Raw genomic sequence first — 22,888 nt, 5'->3', positions numbered from 1 at the left:
AGCAGACAAGCCCGAGGGCGGAGTCGTTTCCGAAAGCTCTGCTCTCGCGCAGAGCATGCCGCCGTTGCTAGAACATAGTAGGCTGTCTTTGTGACTTCCTTCTTTCCTTCCTTCCTCTATGACTGCGATAGAAGGAAATTTCGTGCCGCAGCGACATTGTAGCGGCCGCTGCCCGCCGTGGTGGTGCGGCTCGCCTATCGCTCGCTAACTACGCTGCCGAAACCGACCATATTTTAATTTTATTATGAGATAATGCCGTGAACAGCTAAAATGATGTCAAGAGAGAAGGCCTTTTATTAAAGCATAGGCACTTCCGAAGGGGCGTGCGGTGAAGCTTCGATGCGAAACAGGCTATAAGCCTAGCGACGACCAGGGCAGCCAGGCGCTGCGCCGTTCGTTGCCGGCGCTCGCTGTTCCATGTGTTTCCGCTTGCAGTTGGGCGGCAGTTCCCAAGCGGCGACTGGAGCGGCGCGCCGGACATGCTGCCGGACAAGTTTCCACTGCTTTACTGGCCACTACAGTGTTCTAGAAGGCTTTGTAGTGGCAAGAGCGAAGCGGGTTTCGATGGGAGGCGTTGAAGCAATAAAAGAAAAGCGTTCGGCCGCGCGCGGTGCTGCCGTCGAATACTGGAGGGGAAAAGCTGGCCGTCTGCGTTGCTGCGTCGCAGCACTCAGCGAGTTTGAGCATTTTCGTTGGGAAACGCTAGCGCTTTAAGCTCGTTGGGATAATAAAAGCGGGCAAGCGAGTCCCTCGGAGACATAAAAATATGCAAAAATCTACAAAACGGGAGAACGACTACACACCCAGCCGACCGCGAACAATGTCGCCTGAGGGGGGCACGCAGAGGACGCGTTGCCAACCATAGGCACATAGAGCAAAAAACCATCTGGGGCAGGGAAAGTGCGCTGCAAGGCTGACGCCAAGCTGACGAACAATTAGAAGCGACGAGCAGTGACGCTCGAGGAAGATTTGAAAGAAGATTGGCTGAATGGGAAATGGAGGTGAAACCACTCGGAGAAAGTATGAAAAGACCGTAAAGCAAGAATGAAAGGGTGTGAACGAAAAGTAAAAGGAACGAAGGGAGGTGTTGGAGAAGAAAAAAATAAAGGTTTGGATCGTTTTTATAGGATTCAGCCTGGGGTTTAGCCTCGTAACCTGAGTCGCTTTGGGACAAGTGACTCAGGTTACGGAGGACGCCCTAGCCACTCTGGATGATTTCAAACCCCTGGGGTACGCTCTTTAATGTGCTCTGACATCGCACAGTACACGCGTTTCTTTATAGTACTTCGCCTTCACCTAACTGTGATCGCTGTGGCCGGGATCCAACCCGAATCTTTTGGGTCAGCAGCAGAGCGCGCCCTACGACAACTGATCAGCCATCACGGCGGCAAAAGAAAACAGAAGAGGATAAAAAAATTACAATAAAACAATGCTCATTAAGCAGGAAAAGGAAGGCAATAAATAAAACTATGGGAAGAGACTAACAAAGTAGAGACAGAAACGATATTTTCCTTTCTGTGAGAATGAGAGAGGGCTCACTGATGCGGCGGAAGTAATTTGAACGGTTTCAGTTGTTTATTTGGTAAGGCTGCCACTATTAGTTCGTGGTCACTGAGAAACTCTCAAAGACTGGCAGGCAGCCGCAGTCCCTGCAGTGACACCATTAAGGCGCCCGCCACGGTCCCTTTAAATCACTCTTCCCATCGCTTGAGCACCAGTACAAAGTAGAAACGGAACAGTTTACTGCATATATGTACCATGTGAATATAATAACAGCTGTTATTTTATTAGTGAATATGTCCCATCTGAGAATGTATGTCCAAGGCCGAAATGAATGCTCTATTAAAAGCGGAAGTTCGTTGCGTTGTTAACTGCATCAAAACTAGCATTTTACAATTATGAAATTGCGTTTCCTTGGCTTGTGGTTACGTTAACGTTAAACTGAAGTTTTGAAGAACAGTCATTTCTAAGACCAGGCAGGAGCGACATAGAACTCAATTATAAGGTTTGCATTAATTAATTAGTTGCGAAACCTAAACCTTTGAGAAGCGAGTATTGGAAGAACCAGTAACAGTATTAGCTAGCCATTATAATTAACGGCGACACCAATTTAAGTGAACTTGAACAAAGAACAAGCACTGAAACTATCGTTGGAAAACGGCGCACTATAAGGCGATTTGCATGAATGAATGAATATGCTTCATTTTGAAAATAGTGGGCGTCGTACTCACATGGAACTGGTGCTACATCCGCCTGTTCCATCAGCCATGAAATGTCGTACGATGGAAGGGTATCTATACGTGATTTTTTAATAGCATTATAAAATTTTCACGAATAAAACTACAATCAGAACGGTGCTGGAGTTATTGCATAGGATAAAATCAAGGATTTGGTGTCCTTTGTTCTAAACCTCAACGAGTGTAGCGAAGCAGTAGAAGGAACTTGTCGACTAATCGTTCAAGCACTAACCTATTTCGTCTGGAAGATGTTTCACCTGATTTTCTTAAAAAAAATATAACGAAAAAACCCCCGGAAAAACCAAGATTAATATGCAGTTGCTTTTTTCAAATCGAACAAACTTGCAGCCAAAAGTGGTAGGTTATGGTTTTATCATCACTAGGGCTGCCCGGAATATCTTACGGAAGTGGCGTACGTCAAAGGGGGAATTGGTTTTGTGGCATTGTTCCTTTGCAAGAGAAAATAAAAAGTACAAATTGCGGCATTGACACAGCGATATGTTCGTTGCGCATGACGCAACGCAAGGATTAAGCCGTGGAGGTGCTAGGGAGCGAACAAAATCAATTCCTCTAGGGACAGATAGGAACGCCGGGCCAATTTTCGAGGTAGCGGCTGCCATCTCTTGCCTCGCGTTGGCGCCGTCACTGAAACACGAGCCACTGATTTCCCTTTAAAAGTTTAAAAATATTTATCCATTCGTTTTGTGCATTTTCATTTGCAGGAGAGTGATGATGCATTAAAAAATAGGACATTTATGTGAAAACGCAATAACAAACAGCGCGACAATCCTGTTGGCCCCACGTAGCCGTGCGCGGCGCTTGCCGACGACGCGCTATTTCTGCTCCAGGAGTCTACGCAAGCGTCGCGTCAGGGCCACCGCTTCTAGATCCTCACGGGGAGAGCGCCGCTTTTGCCACTACAATGACGTCTAGAACACTATACTGGCCATTATAACAATATTATTTTTTGGCGGGGGGGGAGGAGGAAATGGCCCTGCATCTGTCTCGTATATCGCTTGACACCTGAACCGCACCGTAAGGAAAGGGTGAAAGGAGGGAGTGAAAGAAGAGGTGCCTAGTGGAGGGCTCCGGGATAATTTCGACCACCAGGGGATCTCCAACGTGCACTGACATGCACAGCACACGGGCGCCTTAGCGTTGCGCCTCCATAAATACGCAGCCGCCGCAGTCGGGTTCGAAACCAGCGAGCTCGGGATCGGTAGCCGAGCGTCCTAACCACTGAGCCACCGCGGTGGGTCGCGAACTTGAGATTTCTCTGTGGCGGTGCTCCGAGGAGGCGCAGAGACAGACGTTGAGCCATTGCCTAGCAACCGCCGCAGCTGGGCGGACGCCGCGCGCTCGCCGCGCCATCAGGCATGACGTCACACCGCGCGCCTCGCCGCGGAGCCGCCCTCACCCGCTTTACCGTTACCCGCCCTTACGTCATCTAAAAGAGCATCTGAGACACCCGCACGCTTACTGATTAAAAAAAAACTGTGTCGAGGCTAGCAATGACACCAGTGCCCTTGGCGTTTGAGGCGGTGACGCTACCACTCCGCCACGACGGCTCCAGTTTTAACCATGAATAAAGGCGCATACATTGAAAGCACGGGTTTTATATATCATCTCTTCCGATCCAGAAGTCGCCGCGCTTTCGCTATGTTTATCCTGGCCTAACAGAGCTAGGCCATCAGCAATTTTTTTTGTCTGTTCCCCCTCGATGTTTCTTTCTCTCTTATCTCCCTTCCTTTAATAATAATAATAATAATAATAATAATAATAATAATAATAATTTGATTTTGGGGAAAGGAAATGGCGCAGGATCTGTCTCATATATCGTTGGACACCTGAACCGCGCCGTAAGGAAGGGAATAAAGGAGGGAGTGAAAGAAGGCAGGAAGAAAGAGGTGCCGTAGTGGAGGGCTCCGGAATAATTTCGACCACCTGGGGATCTTTAACGTGCACTGATATCGCACAGCACACGGGCGCCTTAGCGTTTTTCCTCCATAAAAACGCAGCCGCCGCGTTCGGGTTCGAACCCGGGAACTCCAGATCAGTAGCCGAGCGCCCTAACCACTGTGCCACCGCGGCGGGTCCTTCCTTTGGTGAATATATTCTGTTTCCCCATATGCCTTTTTTCTTCGCCTCTAGTGTCAGGACACCAACACAGCCCCCCAAGTGGGTATTGTTAGTGCCCCTTCCTTCCTTTTCGACCCTTCCCCCTCTGCCTGCGAAGACCGGCCGCTTCGCTCGTCCCTCTCGGCGGCTCCCTGCTGCCCATGTGAAGCGTGAATCCAAGGGCAGGGGCAGACCGGCGAATCGGTGACGTCGCACACCTCTTCTTCACATCCATCTGCGCCGATGGTCGTCCGCGTGAATAGCGCTTAAAAAAAACTAATAAACAACACACTGGTGTCGAGGTCACTGAAAGTGTGTAATATATAGTATGAAAAAAGCGAGAGTTTTTCACACGGTCTTCTGTGCATGCGCGCCTCTACTGCTTCAGCTTCACAGACTGAAAACTGTAATTTCCTACTGCGCAGGCATTACATGCAATGGGCAAAACCTTCCACTTTCGCTTCGAACCAGATTTGCTTGGGAAACCACGTTTAACGGCTATTACGTTTGACATGCGGTAAAATTTTCCGTTTAGACGAAGGAAATCGCAACCAATCAATCGTGCCCAATTAATAACCTAGGTGTTCTTACAAACACTGCCGAAACCTTCCACATCTATTGTAAGTGGAAATCTGTTGTTACTGTACAAAAACGGGTTTATTTCACGGCCAGACTAGCAATGAATGTGTATATATTGTGTCAAAAATGGCGCACGGGACCACATAATGTATCTTGGCAACAAGATTAGCAACAATATTGTGGAGCGTTGCACAGTTCCTACCGCTCATCCAAGCCAGCAAACAAACGCATTGCCTGCCAAGTCTACCTGGAAAGACTGACAATGTACACAAGTTATTCGGACCCTTTAGCGGAAGCTGTCGAAACTAATTCGTCCGAAAATTCACATATAATGGTGCGCCTCATTGATCTCAACAAAAGCCACGTTTCTTTAATGCAGGAACCCGCAAGCATGTCGTAGTGCACTAGAAATTCTCGGTATAGTGCCCAGAAAAAAGTGTGCTCTCTGCTGAGTAGCCGCACGCACTAAACCAAGGTAGCGAGCACAGTGTCTCGAGCCGTACACGGTCGTACTCAACGGGCACGCGTTTGTAAACCGTTCGTTGCCATAACAACTGTGATGCCAAGTGGCAAGAATTTGGCCCAGGCACGCACCCGTGTGCTGTGCGATGTCAGTGCACGTTTAAGATCCCCAGGTGGTCGAAATTATTCCAAAGTCCTTCACTACGGCACCGCTTTCTCCTTTCGCTCTCTACTTTATCCCTTCCCTTAAGGCGCAGTTCAGGTGTCTTCGATATGTGAGGCAGATAATGCGCCATTTCCTTTCCCTAAAAAACAGTTTTCATTTTCGTTCCTCTAAAATGAACTAATCACGCGCACAACCTGGACACATTTCTTATTGTGTAAATAGTTTGTACATATTACTTCTCCCCCTATCCTCTCTTCCTGTCCCCTCACCTCTTTCATTTCATTTCTCCATTATGCCTGCTGCCCTTTATTTCCGCTGCCCCAGCTCAGGTGCTTCAGTATCGATGGCAGATGCCGGGGCTAGCAAAAATCTTTTCCTTCCTTTTTACTATTATTTTTAATAAAACCACTAACACCACCACCCCGTGGTCGAAATTATTCCGGAGCTCTCCACTATCCCGCCGCGGTGGCTCAGTGGTTAGAGCACTCGACTACTGATCCGGAGTTCCCGGGTTCGAAACCGACCGCGGCGGCTGCGTTTTTATGGAGGAAAAACGTTAAGGCGCCCGTGTGCGGTGCGATGTCAGTGCACGTTAAAGATCCCCAGGTGGTCGAAATTATTCCGGAGCCCTCCACTACGGCACCTCTCTCTTCCTTTCTTCTTTAACTCCCTCCTTTACCCTTCCCTTACAGCGCGGTTCAGGTGTCCAACGATATATGAGACAGATACTGCGCCATTTCCTTTCCCCCAACACCAATTATTATTATTATTATTACTCTCCACTACGGCACCTCTTTCTTCTTTCTTTCAGTCCCTCCTTTATCCCTTCCCTTGCGGCGCGGTTCGGGTGTTCATCGAGATAAGTGAGACATTTACTGCGCCGTTTGCTTGCTCCAAAAACAAACTTTAAATTTTCAACCCCCGAAATTTGATATTGGCCGATTTGGACAAAAATCGATGTCCGACCATAATTGACTGTGCCAGACACTCGGACTTCCCGATGTAGCCTGGTGTCCCCTGAAATTTTACCTTGGCCAAATTGGAAAACAGATGATGTCTAGCTAAAATTTAGTGCGCCCGATACGATGGTGTCCTTCAAATATGGCCCGGGTCATTACCAAAAGTTCTGTCCGGGCAACCATCGAAATCGATTTGGACCATGTCGGAAACCACGTTTCCCTCACCCGCTGGAGGCTAGCGCTCCCCTCCTCCCTTTCGGGGCCCGCCGCTGGCCTTCCGTTCTCGACTACCCGGGAGCGACACGGGGCGGAGCTGGGGCCCATTCATCGTGACGCGGGCAGCCCCCCCCCCCCCCCTCCACGGCAACCACACGGGTAGACACGTGACGGGCAGCGAGGAGTTGAGTGCGAGAACCTGTACGGAGCGGACGGAGTCGACGACACCTCAGCGGCCCAAACTGTTTCCCGTGCCTCTTACTGTGCTTGGTGGTACGTAGATGCTGCGGTGCTGCTGCTTGCGCGCGAACAAGGGAGGTCGTCCGGATTTTGGAGAACGCAATAAACGGTTCTGCATGCGGGATAAACCTCGGTGGCGGTGTTTTTCGCGGCTGCAGCTATGGTTCAAGCTAGCGGAGTGGTGTTGGTGCTGAGTGCAGTGTGCAAACCGCGCTAAACACCCCACAACAAAACTCGATGCCAACCAACATTTAGTGTGCCCGACACGATGGCGACCTCATAATTTGGCCCGGACGATTGCCGAAATAACTCGGGCCACAGGACAGGAAGCCAAAGTAAGCTAAAACTGCTTCACCGCGCCACCTGACGTTGTGCTTCTGGTGTCGAGATATCGCTGTGCTCGTGACAGTCCTTTCATGCTCGCAGCCGTGTGCAAGGGTGTCGGGGTGGGTGCGCTGCCTTCAATGCCCGGAACGCACTCAAGGTTACAGGCACCAAGCGCCGTCTGGTTGCCGGATACACCACAGATTACCAATTTCGAGCTTACCTAAGTATACGCACAACCTTCTGGTTTCACTTTGTCCACTTAGGTTTAGTCGTGTTTAACCTCTCCTTAATTTATGTCGCGAAAGCTACACTAGGCTAGTCAGCCGCGCATATCAGGTGGTCCGCGCTAGTCACTTCTGTGCATGCGTCGTAACCACGGCAACCAGCTGCACCTTAATTGTCGCAGCTCTTCGCCGCGCGCCTGCGTCTCGCCGGTCTCCGCGTCATTCCATTCCAAAAACTTTTATTTCCATCAGAAATGGAGACCCCCTACTCCCTACTCTGGCGGGCAGGCCTAGGGGCAGGGGCCGGGGCCTCCGCGACTAGATGCAGGCAAAGAGTTGCTGGCTCTTCGTGGCCTCTACCGCCAGATGGATGGCTTTCCTCTGCATGGCGGGGTCCGCGCTTTGCAGAAGGGTCTCCCAGGCTTCTCTACTATTTATTCCTTCATTGACCCCTGGGGAGTGTGTGCATTGCCAGATTATGTGGTCGAGGGTCCCCCTCTCCCCGCATTCCTTACATTTATCGTCTATGTCTTCGTCTTTCAGGACGTGTGATGCCCATACCTGATTTATGCAGTTTCCTGCCTGTAATCTGCGCCAAGTTCTTGCCTCTCTGTTTCCTAGCTCTTTGTCCGGTGGAGGGACAGTTCCTCGCTGTAATCTGTAGTTTTATATTATCTCTGTGTATGTCTGTAGTCTCTCGTCAAGCTCCTTGCAATCGGGCGGCTCTGCTCTTGCCCCGAGGTAGAGATCTCAGGCTAAGAGGTGCGCCGCCTCGTTGCCTGGAACTGACGTGTGAGCTGGTGCCCATATGAGGCTAATTTTCTTATCAATATTCCTTCTAACTAGTATTCGCACCGCTTCTGGTGCTACTCTGCCCCTTGCGTAATTGTAGATGGCTGTTTTGCTGTCGCTTATTATGTAACTTGCCTTGGTGCCTACGCAAGCAAGCGCTATTGCTACTTCTTCCGCTCTCTCTGGATTGCGGCTGCGTATTGTTGCTGCCAAGATTGCTTTACCTTGGCCATCTACTACCGAGGCTACTGCTGCTCCCAGTTTGCCGCTCGCCGCATCTGTGTATGCCACTGTCTCGCTGTTTACTTCGGTGAAGCATTTGACTAGTGCTTCAGCTCTTTTTTCCCTCCTTTCCTTATTGAAGGTGGGATGCATGTTCTTCTGGAAGCGGGTCAATCCTCAGCTGTTCCCTGATTTTTCTTGGAATATCCTGTTTTTTTTTGCATGCCTCTGTCCGTCTGCAGTCCCACCATGCTTAGAACGGTCCTGCCTGTGTATGTTTGGCTGCGTTTTTCCTGCTGGGCGGTCCTTACTGCTTCGGCTGTTCCTTTCCTTGTATTATGGATTCCCATTGCTAGGAGTCTTTCGGTTGAGGTGCTTATGGGTATTCCGAGTGGTCGTTTGTAGCATCTCCTGATTATTGAGTCCAATTTATCTCTTTCTGAGGCCCGGATGTTTAGATATGGTGTAGCATAGCTGAGTTGGCTGATGACGTACGCTTGTACCAGCTTAACTAGGCTCATTTCCTTTAGCCCTCTTCAATTGAGGGCTATTCTTCTGAATATCCCAGTCATCTATGCTGCGTACCCTTCCAATTTCATTATTATGGTTTCGTCGTTGTATCCGTTACTTTGAATGAGAAGACCTAATATTCTTATTTTGTCTACTTTGGGTACTGGTTTGTTTCCAACCATGATTTTGAGATCGCTGTCTTTTTTCAGCCTTAATGATTTGGGGTTGTACATTAAGAGTTCTGATTTTTCTGGTGAGCAGGCAAGCCCCCTAGCTGCTACGTACTCTACCACTGTATCTGCAGCCGTTTGCAGCTTGCTCTCTATTTCTGCGTCGCTACCTTTGTTTATCCAGACGTTTATGTCGTCAGCATGCATGCTGAAATTTAGGTTTTCAATTCTCCCAAGTTTAGCTGGGAGACCCCTCATTGCCAGATTGAAAAGGAGTGGGGAGAGTACCGATCCTTGTGGGATACCTCTGTTTCCCAGCTCTATTTCTTCCGATTCCAAATCTTGGTATCTTATCTTTGCCGTCCTGTCTGTCAGGAAGTTCTTTATGTAATTGTAGGCTCTGCCTCCTACGCCTATTTCTTGAAGTGCGGTCAGGAATGCCTCGTGTTTCACATTGTCAAAAGCTTTCTTGAGGTCTAGACCTAGGATTGCTTTCATATCTCTCGATCGCGAGTCTATTATGTCGTGCTGGAGTCTCAACATCACATCCTGGGCGCTTAGGCCCGGCCGGAATCCGACCATCTCATTCGGCCATAGTTCATTATCTTCCATGAATCGGGTTAGCCTCGTTTGGATTACATGTTCCATTAGTTTCCCTACACACGATGTGAGGGAAATTGGTCTGAGGTTCTCAAGCTTAGGGGGCTTGCCCGGTTTGGGGATTAGTATGATGCTAGCTTCTTTCCATTGTTTCGGAAGTTCACCCTTCTCCCATACCTGCTGTACATATTTTGTTATAGCTGTGATCGACTCATCGTCTAGATTTCGCAGCATTTTGTTTGTTATTCCATCTGGTACTCGATATTGTTTTAAGCCTGATTATTTCCGCTCTTACTTCAGCCTCCGTTATGGGTGCGTTATGGGGTCCCCCATATTCTGGTAGGCTGGTGCCAGTCACGTTTACTATGTATGTTTGCTTGATTTCTTCCATGAAGCTCTCGTCTGTTCCGTCGTATTTATTTCGCGTCATGGCTAGTCTTATGTTTGTTTGCGACCTGGATTGGGTTGGGTCTAGTAAGTGCCTTAGAATGTTCCATGTTTTTGCTAGACTCATGTTTTTTTTCCATGTCGTTGCATTTGCTGCACCAATTTTGTTCGCATAGTTGTAGTGCGTATTTTTCGATTTCTCGATTTAATCTGGCTATTCTTCTTTTTAGATTCCGGTTCCATTTCTGCCTTTTGAGCCTGTTTTCTAGACTACCTTTTGCCTCCCACATGTGCAGTAGTTAGTTGTCTGCTTTGAGTGGGGCGTCTTGGCCTTCTAGAGTTACCGTTGCTTCGGCGGCATGTCTTTTGAGTGTGTCTGTCCACTCTCCTAGGTCCGTGATGGTTGCGGCTGAGGATTCCTCCCTCCGCTTTATAAATTTGTCCCATTCTGTGACTTTTGGCTGTTTTAACCGTTTTTCTTTGACTCCCTTCATTAGCGTAGTGGCAATTATATAGTGGTCGCTGCCTAGGTCTTGTCCTGTATTTTCCCACGTTACTGTTCTGGTGTTTTTGGAGAGTGTTAGATCGGGTGTGGTGTCCGCGGTAACACTGTTTCCTTTTCTAGTTGAGTTTCCTGGGTCGGTGTGTAGTGAGAGGCTCAGTTCTTGTATATCCTCCCACTGCTGCCTTCCCTTGCCGTCTTTCCTGTTGTATCCCCACTCCTCATGCAGCGCATTTAAGTCTCCTACGATGAAGAGGGTGTTCTTTCCCGCTGCTTTTAGAGCTTTTCGGAAGATGGCCCTGAACCTGATCTTTTTATGTTTAGGGCTTGAGTAGATGTTCAGTAGAAAGAGACTGGGCTCTTATTTCCTACCCGTAAGCATCTCCACTAAGACGTCTTCTATGTTCCTGCATTGAATATCGTGTTCAATTGTTGCTATGTTTCTTTTCACTAAAGCTGTTACCCGCGATTTTTCCCCTTTATCACTGTGAAACGCCTGATATCCTGGAAGGGATGCTAATTTCCCGGTCTCTTGCAGCGCTATTGCTAGCGGCATCTCTACTAATGTGTCTATGTAGTTTTGCAGTAACGCTCGCTTGCGTTGGAATCCTCGGCAGTTCCACTGCCAAATGATAGACTTATTTTGTGCGTTTCTGGTCATATTGAATTTGAGCAACAGTGTCCTCTAAGCTTTTCTGTCGCTCTCCAAGGGCAATGAGCTCGGTTCTTTTTGTTTGTAGTTCGGTTCTCTGCGCCTGCAGTTCTGCTGTTATGCTTTCAAATCTTTGATTTATATTCTCTTGTATCTGGCTGAGTGCAGCCATGACCTGCGCCATGAAGTCTCTTTGTTCTGTCTGCATCGCTTTTATCGCGTTCCTATTTGCTTCACATTCATTCTTTAGCTCTACCATATTTCTGCTTCATTATCTGCTTTTCGTTTAAGTGGGGGTCTTCTGACTGTTTCTGCCTCCTCTATTATTTTTCTCTCCTACCATTTCCTGCCTCTTGAGTGTTGGGGGGGGGTAGATTGTTGAGCTACCTGTATGGGTTGTGCGGGTTGTGTGCGGGGAGGGGGAATGTTGCCTTTTCTCTTTCTTTGTGTGCTTTCATGAGGTTATTTATGAACCCTTGAAGCTCGTATACTTTTTTCTTTAACTGTTCTTTTTCTCTCTCCTCATCATCTTTAGCCTGGGAGGGCCCTTCTACAAAGCTTATTTGTTTGGGTTCTCTGCTTGGATCCCCGCTTCTGCTCCTTCTCTTGCCCCTGGGGTCCTTTGGGTCCCTTGATCTCGATCTCCTACGTCCCCTGGTCTCCTGGCTCCCGGCAGTCGGCGGGTTTCGTTTGCTGTTTCCTCCCAGCTTGGGGAAGTCCTCCTTGCGGAGTTTCTTGCCTCCGTCCGCCGGGGGTTTCTGTTGCTGAGTCGCCAGCTCTTCTTGTTTGTCCTTTTTCATCTCCCAGATTCTTTTCTTGATTTCGTACGGTGTTCGGTATAGCTCTCTGCACTTTTTGTCGCCGAGTGGGTGCTCTTTTCCGCAGAGCTGGCACTTGGCTTCGCATTGGTGACCTTCCTGCGGGTTTTCTTCTGAGCATCCTCGGCACTTTTTGTTGTCTGGGTTCGGGCACACGTCCGATCTGTGCCCCATTCGGCCATACGCATAGCATACCTCGTACTTTTTCTTGTACAAGACGCATCTCGTCGGCGTGGGTGAAAGGTACACTTGACTTGGAACCGTGCTCTCTTCGAAGAGGATAAGCACGGCCTTCGTTGCCTTTCCCAGTCTTCTCACTCCTAGGATTGGGGGGTTCTTCGCGCTGAAGTACTCCAGTCTCTCTTTGATTTCGTCTTCAGTCCAGAATAGAGGGGCGTCGTATATGACGCCTTTTCTGCTGTTCTCCGGCGCCGCTAGGTATGCGTTGACGCTCACCTTTTCCTTGCCTATCGTCAACTCTCTGGTCGCTGCGTATTTATTCCTCTTTATTTTGTCCTTCGTAGCGATGAGGTTCGATTGCTGCTTTGTGTTGAACGTGATGATGTCGTTCACGCCTTTGTCGCTTTCCCCAGCCGCTGCGCTGATTGCGTCAGCCAGGAAGCCTCCTACGAATTTGAGTAATTTTTCCAGTCCCCCTTGAGGTCTCATAATTATCTTCTCGTAGTCGGGCGGAATTCTCGTATATTGCCTTTCCACCGACTTCTCTGCCTTTCTTCTTCCTTCGCGTCGCTCCACTGTACGCTCTCGCGCGTCTCGGTTCCCGGCCACGTGGCCGCTATCTTCTATCTCCGCCGGGGCTATTTTCCCGCTTTTCTTCGCTTTGAACCATTGACCCGGTATCATCAGCTCTTTCGGATCTATATCCGTGCCTTCTACGACTTCCATTTCTCTTAGAATCACCTGCTGGAGGCCCTTAGGCCTCGGTTCCTTCCTTCGCCGACCTAAGCCTCGTTAGGCTTAACTCCGCTTGCTACACGTGGGGTTCCGCAAGCCTCGAAAATCAAGTTAACTCGGTCCCACCTTGTGAATATCGGTGCGTTCGATGATAGAGCTTCCTTGGTCGGTGATTCCAGACAGTTTCTACGCACCAGACTCCTAGGTGCTGCGTCGCCCCCGTTGTCGTCGGAGCTAGTCGGACGCACGTCCGACCACCTCGCAGCCGGCGGAGGAATCCCGGTCTCCGCGCAGTGCCGCCCGTGACGTTATCGCTTAGCTATGCGGCTCACAGCGCATGCGTTATGCTCTTAGCGACAGCGCCCCGGCGGAGGATATAAGATGCGGAGCGGCCGCTATCCTTGGGAGAAGGCGCAATGGAAGAAGACGCGGCTGTTGGCCGAGCGTATAGCAAGCGACATTTTCAGTTTACTTTATTGACCATATGACAAGTCTTATGGCCACGACGGCGATAAACAGTGATGAACAGTGAATAAACGATTGGTTCTCACACATTGACTCATTACTGCTTTGCAATTACGGCTACGCCAAAGCAAAGCCAAGTTAAACCGTACCTTGCTGTATGTATATCCCGGCCCAGCTGAGCTAAGCCACTACCATTTTTTTTCCTCTCTAGCAGCGGACGAGCTGAATACATGCAGCTCTTGGGGGTAGGGGTCGCTTTCTTTATTCACTACGCCACGTGTGCAGTTTAGCTGGGACACGACAAGGGTGACGCATGTGCTGCTCGCTTTAGCCCGATCAGATAACAAATACGTGTCTCGGCGAGAAACCGGCGCCCCATATAGGGTTTCTTCTCTTCTCAGCATTTGCTTTTTGGTTTAGACATACTGTGTGATGTTGCAATACGAACGAGTACACTGAAAACTAAAAGGTATTCCTCTGATAAATGGTTTACTTGGTTTCCATTACAGGAGACGAGGTAAGCAGGCCACTTTCCACATAAAATAAAATAAGCCGTTAATTGAGGAAAAATAATGCGAGCAGATATCAGCGAAGTTATCGGTTGAACATGAAAGAATAAAAATTGATAGAGGATTCAGAAGCACCAAAAAAATACCATTGAGGGAAGGCGTCCTCTGCGTTCTGTAAATTTAGGGAGAATGGTCTCCCACAACCTTCATGGCCTAGAATTGTAAAGAGAGATGATGTGCGTGCGGTGAGCTTGAAGCACTTCCCACTCATCACGAATGGCACTCCACAGCGCTTCCGCTGTTGCCCTTGACGAGTTTCGTCTGGACAGATAGTGTGCTGAGCAGCCCTGCTTATAGAGTACGCCGACAGTGCTCTGCGGAGCAAGTCAGTGCCGTCTAACGTTAGGCTCTGGATTTGAGTTACGGTTCCCGTGCTCATGCTCGGCCTTAGTAAAGCGGTGTGTCTGCTTGTGGGTTCTCGGCCTCATTTCCTCTCAGTGCTTGCGCTCCGATCACGCCGCCAGGGCCGCGCTGAGTGATAAGTAATAGCGCCAGGAAAATCAACGGGCTTCGCGCGAATCATGAGACGGCTAGGCAAGCAAGTGGAAGCGTAATCGGGTGATCGCGATTTTAAAACACGGACCAGGCAATCACTGCGAGAATCAGGCCTACTTGGTTTTGTGGTGCCTGTTTTCGTTTAGTCCCAGTAGGGTTAGCTACACTTGCAGCGGCATAAAAAAGTGCCAGAGGCAGCCAATTTGGCGGAACGGGACGGACGCAAAATGCGCCTTTCATCGTAGCTAATTACGCAGCGTAGATATACGCCGAAAGCCATTGTGGCTGCGATGAGTGGTGAGTATGTACAAACCGGCGTGTGCAGAAACTGGCGACCTGAACTTTCATACAGATCAAGACGAGAAACAGTGTCGAATCTTTTTAATTTCTCTAACTTCATAAACAAAACGTCCAATTGAAAAAAAAAACCTATAGCTGCAACTTTTTATCATTAAGTATTAAAAGGTGCGACAAAAAGTCCAGTGGGCGACGGGTAGAAATTATTCCAGAGCCTAACCTCACGCCACTCCTTTCTCTCTTCTTTCCCTTCAATTCCTCGCCTCCCTTACGACGCGACTGGGATGACCACCGAGAAGTTGGGTAGTTGTAGCGCGATTTCCTTTCCTTTAAAAGCGCTAATTTGCTCTGCCTTACCTTACCGCCCACTTATCTCACCCCCTCTGCCATTTACCTTACTGGGCGTACAGTTGAAAGAACGCCAGGTGTCCCATATTTACCGGAGCCTACCATTGAAGCTCTTTTTTACGCGATAGCTTTAAGGAGCTCATGTCGCAACCGCCAAAGACGACATCCCAGCGTCGTGTAGCAGAAAATTCAAAGCAGCTCAACTACCAAGGAATATACACCCCAATTTTCACCAGTTAAGACGACAAGTACGAGCCGAAGCTGTGAAAAGGCACTACGGCGCTAGCGAGAGAGTGTTCTATGTCGATGATGCGGGTCTGGAGGAGGGAATCACGACCATCGTGGTAGTGCACCAAAGGAAAACAATAGGCTAGTACATGCTACACAGGACATACAGGCTGCGGAAGAAGTGGCAATTGCTCCTGCTGCAAAACACACTACCTCGGAATATATTCTTACAGTTGCACAGACACCGTATCGCAAATACTTCAGGGGCAGGATCGCAACGCTAGAAGCTAAAATCCTGCAAGATAGTTGCACCGGGGCTACCGGGCTACCAACCCACCCACAAACACTTAATATGGGTACCAAGGCACTAAGGCATCCCTGGGAACGAGTGGGCCCGAGCATTTCTCCCCCGGGCACCCAGTACGGATGTCATGAAACCTCCCACGCCATTACTAACTGACACTGACATAGTTCATTCAGCACGTAAGATTATCCTGTCGGGTCTACCCACCGCTAGCGAAGACACCAGACAAAGGGGAGGAACTACCCATATGCTTCCGAAAGATACAGGCCAAGACATACAACAACTCACGAAGCCTCCACGCAAGAGAACTGAAGTCATTTGACTCTAAATGCAAGTCCTGCGGGGAGAAGGTACGCCTGTACCGTATGGTATGAGCCTGCCAACAAAATCAGGCGGTCACTGTCATTAACCAGCCAACGCAGGAGGGGTGGGAGGCAGCTGTGACTACCTTGGACGAAACGAGTTAAAAATAACTAATCGAAAGAGCCCGGAGAGCAGCCAACACCAATCGGGCTGCAAACTGAGAGCTCCAACCGCTGCTACAACCTCCTAAACAATTTAGTTAAAATAATTTGACCGCCACCACCGGAGAAAAGCCTGCGCCGGTGGCGTTGTTAAGCGAATATCGTGACTGCTTGACAAGGTGATGACGTCGCAGCAACATGACCTCCCGCGGGAACTCCAAACATCCCAGAACGCCCAGACAACACTGAAATATCCTGAGGACATACTGAGGATGTTTTTTTGACGACATTCTTTATCCTCAGGACATCCTCAAATGGTCCTCAAAATGTACTAGAAAGGTCCTCATGTCCGGCCTCAGGACATCCTCAGAATAGCCTCAAAAGGACAATTTCTGATGTTTTGAGTACATTCTGAGGAGGTTATAACTGGTCAAGCTGCATAAAAAAACGCGAAAAATTTGTGCAAATAATTTATTCATTAAATTCCTCAGCTGCTTGCTGCCATTTGGTGTTATCCCGGTGTGCTTCACGGGCTCCTTTACTGCTCTTCTGAGCTGCGACTGTCTTCTGTGGTGCCTACAGAAATAGAGTTGGAAAATCAGAGATGGAATATGCATTTATGAGGACACACATTTACAAAACCAAAACAAACATAGTAGAACACCGGAGCACAGGCAAATCATGTTATTATTTTGCATGTTGTGGATCCAAAAAGGAAATAATTCATCCAATAATAAATACTTGCACATAAGTGTATATTTGGGAAGAAAATGCACACAAACATCAAGCCATATCAAGGTGTGTTGTTGGGCAAGCTGGTGAGATATTCAGAGGGAAAACAGTGCAAAAGAAAACACACAGGACAAGAAAGACAAACTCGAGCGCTGACTAACAACTGAGTGTATTTAGTGCGAGAGCGAAATAAATACTTGGAAAAAATGACAAATGCGCAGGCGCAGGAAAGGAAAAAAACAGCCATAGGTGAACTGGTCAGTCGATCATTTCGTTAAGCTATTCACTCCCTTCCTCTTTACATTTATGTTTTCATAAAAGGACTCCGCACCAAAACAGGCAGCAAACATTACAAGACAAGCGCTTGTTCCTTCTCTCTTACTGCATGCTGTCTGTTTTGGCACTAGGTCCTTTTACGAAAATATGCACCAACTAGCCCCTCAGCAAGCATTACATTTCTGTTTCACACATTTGCTAAAGTAAATAGAGAATTTCTCGTCTTTTGTGTACAAATGCCCCACTGACATGAACCAGAAAACTGAGAAAACCCTCAGTAAAATTTAATAAAATCCCGCCGATAATTCTGTAGCACACATAAATAATACTGGCCAAGTTGAAATGCAATGATGAGAGATACTGCTTGAAAGCATCCATTTGGAGTTGGAAAAAGATAACATGCCACCCGCCATAGAAAAAGCCTTCAGCTTCTGCCACTGTGGCATAAACTCATGGTTTATACAGTCAGTTATGCTGATATTTCTGAATAAAAAGAGTTTCAAAGCTTTGCGTGAAACATTCTCTAGTGGCCAGGCGCGCAGACTAGACAGTTGTGATGCTCTATATATGCCAAGCATTGATGATCGGCATGGAGAGGAGTACAGGTCCTCGAGCTGAATGAACTTTCTTCCTACAACGCAAGGCGCTCCAGTTGGCAGATGTGCAAAGTTCTCGATGACAATTATAGATCCATCTTGCAGAATGCAGCAGCTGTCCTCTTGCCAGGGGCAAGGACTACACTGCCTGGCAGCTTCACTTTTTTCAACTGAGGCCCTTGACATGGAGCAATAAGGGGCCCAGACTCATGTTGTCCAGTGAGCAGTGGGAAGTTTGGCATCTGCTGAGCCTCCTTCAGTACAGCTCCTTGCTGTGATAGTCTGTTAGAGAGCTGCTCAAGTGGTCGCTCTGGTTTTCGGAGCAGTCTTTTCAGAGCAAACGTGGTTCTCAAATGGGAACGCACTCCATGAATCCAATGGCCCCAGGTGCTCAACATCGGATGCCAGATGGCATAGTCCATGCACATTGTGCGAAGCATGCTCCTTGCCATATATCTTCGTAAAGCCTTTAACAAAATGGTTCAGAAGCTGCCCTGCATACTGCACTTCACTTTTTGTGCCATTAGGCATTGAAAGAATGGTAATAGCAACATGCAAAGCTAGAAAATTCTCATACATCTGTGATGGAAGAAGCGATGACAGGAGCACGGGTCCCCCATACAGCAAAAAGAAACGAAACTCTGTGGCCTTCCAGCGATCCAGATCTGTGAGGCTACGAGGCTTTCGGTTAAGTTCACAAGGAACAAACGGTGCGGCCTTGACATTTCTCACTGACAGTTCAATGCGGACTTTGCTGCCAAGCCTTATAGCTTTCGGGCCACGGAACCACAATACAAGCAATTTGTGCACCACGCCTAGGCAAACGAGGTGCATATAATCTAGCGGGACATCCCTCACAATGTCTATTGGCAGCTGCTCTACAATACTGCTTCCAGTATGATACTGCTCCTGCGACCTCTGTCTAAAACTGCAGTCAGTTGTCAGCTCACTGCTAATGTTTGGAAAACAGACTCTTCCTTCAATGTACGCACCCTTAACAGTGCACTTCGTGCAGCTGTAATAGCCCGTGTGGTTTTTGACTCACAAAACAAATGCCTTTGCAGGCGCATCACACACAATGGCTTTTAGCTTTACAGGTATTGTGAAAGCTTCAACAGCAATTCCTGTCGATAAAAGAACATTTAGCTCTTCAACAAAGCTGTATAGGAACTCATTTGCATCTCTCGGCTTGCTGTCACCGAAGAAAACACTCGTCACAAATGGTGCCGCATGCTTGAGGTCGCTTATGCGGCCGAGAGTTGTCCAAAACTGGCCTCTAGAACTTTTCGATAATGGTAGGCCATCAATATGAAAAGTCAGATTCAGTTCCGGCGGCAGGTCTCGACACTGTCCCAGGATTTTCCGTATTCCTGCTTCTACACCGAAGTGGCGGTACTGGCCTTCCGAAATTTCGGAAAGTTCATTCGATTTTTTCGGTGTCTGTTGCAGCGCTCTCGCCGATGATGGGAGAGAAGAAAAACACTTGTGGCTGCGGAGCACTTTCAAAAGTGACGTGACAGCAGCATGCGACGACCCAGACTCCACTGCCCAAGTTTGAAGCTGGTGGCGGAAAGTCGCTACGTCCTCGTCAGCGCGTTCATGATCGGCTTCGTAATCAAACCTGCCGTCAACCTGAGGACAAAGGTCCTGATCGGAGCTTAAATCTACAAAAAGTGATGAGGTTCCAGCTTCAGCATCTTGACTTGTGGGGTCTGGGGTCGGCACATCCTCAGTATCGGGCACAAAACGTTCGGTCACACTCACATCACGCTGAAGCTGGCTGCACTGTTCTGACAATGGATCAGCACCAGCTTCGGCACACGCGGGGAGCTGCAGGCTAACGTCAACCCGTCTTTTCCTAGTGCGGCGAAACTTTCGCGCACGACTTTCCGTTGACATCGTGCAAATCTAAAAGGCGTCACTCACTTTTCTGAGAGGCATCCATCGCGGAATAACACGCACGTGCGAGTAGCGTGCGCGCTTCGCCGTCACGGTGATCGATCACGACGTTGCGGATGCAGGCTTGGCTTGGCTTAAACGAGAAGCGGCAACACACGGTAATGATGATGTTGATCGTGCGATGCGATGTTAAGAGGCAATAAATATTGCGGAACGATTGACTTTGTGAAAAAGAACATTTTTTACTGAAATAAAAAACACTGTAATTTGCCTACCCAGCAACACACAGACGGTCCCCCGGATTCAAGCCCGCTTTCCGTGATCGGGATAAAATCGTGCTCCTTCGCCAAAGGAAAAGCTAGCGGCATTGCGTACAACACGTAGCCTTGCATGAAGGAAAACAATTTGCAGAAGCTTTAATTGTGCGCGATAGCGTCGTCACATGAAAAAAACGGCAATCACAACTACGGTAGACCAGAACTCATCGATTTTCTCAGGACATGAACCAGCAGCGATGCGGGTGGCTGAATACTGCGTTGCACGAGCCTTACCGGAACCGCACTTCAAACTTTTTTCTCTGTCGTTGGCACGCAGCAAGCGTTCTCTGGGCTGCAGTTAGAACCAGCGTGCATGCGCGGTAGTCACCTAAAGCGGTGGTTTCTCTCGTTTCCGCGTGCAGCAATTTGCGGTCTAAGCGCGCTGTCGTTGAAAAAAACTGCATGCATACTGTCAATGGGATAAAACTTCAGAGCGCCGTCGCAGTAATGCATCACAAATAAAACTTAATGGAAGTAAATGCTTAGAAATCAAATTTCACACACACACACACACACACACATATATATATATATATATACAAGCATTATTTTTCTGATAATTTTCATGCATGCGTGTTCACAAACATATGTCCTCAAAATGACATTTTGAGGACCACGAAGCCGCTGGTATGACCTGAGAACATCATTCTGCGAACGTTCTGAGGACAATCCAACCTGGGACATTATGAGGACATATTGAGGATGTTTTAGAGGCCCCGAGGACATTTGGACCATTTGAGGACGTCCTCAGGATGTTTGGTGTTGTCTGGGCGTTCACGTGAAATATGACATTATGCGTGGAATGAAAGTCAATAGAACATGAAATGTAAAGAGAATTAAAGGTGGCTGCATGTCTCAAATTATTCAACCTTATAAATATTTTGTTTTGACTTAATTAATACGTTAAAAATCTTTGGCGGGGTCTGATTTCCCGGTCCTTACGTTGGGAGCCAAACTTGCTACCGACTAGGACACACAAGGAACGCTTGAACAGCTTGGAAACAAATAGGAGTTGAGAATTAAGTAGTGCGGTCTTTCGCCCTAAGAGGCATCTTTTGACTGTATGCTAATGAGTATTTTTGTAATGACCACAGGTCACAGTCGCGTCATACATTTAATGTGGAGCTGGAGAGTAAAAAATTGAAAATTGGTTTTTAGGGAAAGGAAATGACGCAGTATCTGTCTCGCATATCGGCGGACAACACCTGAACCGCGCCGTAAGGAAAGGGATGAAGGAGGGAGTAAAATAACAAAGGAAGAGGTGCCATTGAGGAGGGCTCCGCAATAATTTCGACCACGTAGGGATCATTAACGTGCACTGACATCGCGCACCAGATGGGCGCCTTAGCATTTTCGCCTCTATCGAAACGCGCCCGCCGCCGTCGGGTTCGATCCCAGGAAACTCGGATCAGTATCCGCCGTGGTGGCTCAGTTGTTAGGGCGCTCGCTACTGATCCGGAGTTCCCGGGTTCGAATCAGACCGTGGCGGCTGCGTTTTTATGAAGGCAAAGCGCTAAGGCGCCATGTGCTGTGCGATATCAGTGCACGTTAAAGATCCGCAGGTGGTCAAAATTATTCCAGAGCCCTCGACTACGGCACCTTTTTTCTTCCTTTATTCTTTCTCTTACGGCGCGGCAAGGTGTCCAACGATATATGAAAGAGATACTGCGCCAGTTTCTTTCCCGCAAAACCGATTATTATTATTAGCCGAGCGCTCTGACTATCGTGCCACCGCGGTGGGTCTCTTCTAATCTTTTCTGGTTTTTGCGACCACCGAGATATGTGAGATAGTTACTGCGCAATTCCTTTCCTCAGAAACCAATTATCTTTCATTTTTTTCCGATTCATGCTCCATCTCTTTCCTCACGTCATGGTTGACGGGTCCATAGAGAAGTGAGACAGTTACTGAGCCTTTCCTTTCCACAAAAGGAATTTTGTTTTTTTCTCTCACTCACCGCTGTGGCTTAGAAGTTAGCTGTTGGGCTGCGAAGCAAAATGCGCGCCGGATGGAGTCTGGGCAGTGGCGGGCGTGCTTCGATGGAGGCATACAGCAAAAGGCGTCCGTGAGGTGTGTGCGGTAAGGGAAGATTAAAGATCCTCAAGTGGTCGCAATTAATCCGGACGTCTTCAACGCTGCGGTTCTTCCTTTCTTCCCCCATTTTTGATCCATCCTTCACCCCTTCCCCCACGGCGTGGTTAAGGTGTCCATTAAATGTGTAACTGGTGCATCTTTGATTTCCTCAAGAGCACTTTTATTTTTGTTCTCCTGGCCCGTTAACTGGCTGAGTGGTTAGGCGCTCGGCTGTCGAGAAAAAGGATGCCGGATCAAACATCGTCCACAGCGACCCAGTTTCGAAGGAGGCGGAATGAAAAAATTTGCCCGTGCAGTGCGATGTCAGTGGCGATTAAAGATTCCGAAATTACTCCGGTAGTCTTTAATCCCTAGAACTCCACTACGGTGGTACTTCCACACTTTCTACTTTCCCTGACACCTTCATCTCATTCTTGACAGCGCGCTTCACGTGACAGGTCAGAATGAACCAATTGTCGCTTACTATTACTCTCCACCCCTCAATCCTTGTTTTGGGTGTGCCTTTACTGCTCCCCGAACGACCAGTCATGCGCAGGCAACGGCGATCGCTCCCGCGCAACGTACAACGCCGAAGCTTCTGAACGAGGTTGTCGGATCATACAGTGAAGTTTTCTAGCAGACAGCAGCGCCTTAAGACATACCCTGAGTACTGAAAGAAGCATGTTTCAGGCGGCTCCTGATGGGTGGAGCAAAGGCGCCAGTCATAGCAT

General features: G+C 48.4%; 1 long non-coding RNA gene and 1 pseudogene across 1 annotated transcript; both read right to left on the bottom strand.

The window, feature by feature from the left end:
• Positions 1-16,720: 16,720 nt before the first annotated feature.
• LOC144111993 (uncharacterized) lies at positions 16,721-19,997 on the bottom strand. Its single transcript, XR_013310168.1, has 2 exons — positions 19,797-19,997; positions 16,721-16,842 (listed from the first exon to the last, which is right to left on the bottom strand). It is a non-coding gene; the product is annotated as an uncharacterized LOC144111993 (long non-coding RNA).
• On the bottom strand, positions 17,050-19,790 carry LOC144111997 (uncharacterized; annotated as a pseudogene).
• Positions 19,998-22,888: the final 2,891 nt, after the last annotated feature.

Source organism: Amblyomma americanum, unplaced genomic scaffold (genome assembly GCF_052857255.1).
Source record: "Amblyomma americanum isolate KBUSLIRL-KWMA unplaced genomic scaffold, ASM5285725v1 scaffold_26, whole genome shotgun sequence".
NCBI lineage: Eukaryota > Metazoa > Arthropoda > Arachnida > Ixodida > Ixodidae > Amblyomma > Amblyomma americanum.
The sequence above is the reverse complement of the archived record's forward strand: the minus strand, read 5'-3'. Positions and strand labels throughout refer to the sequence as shown.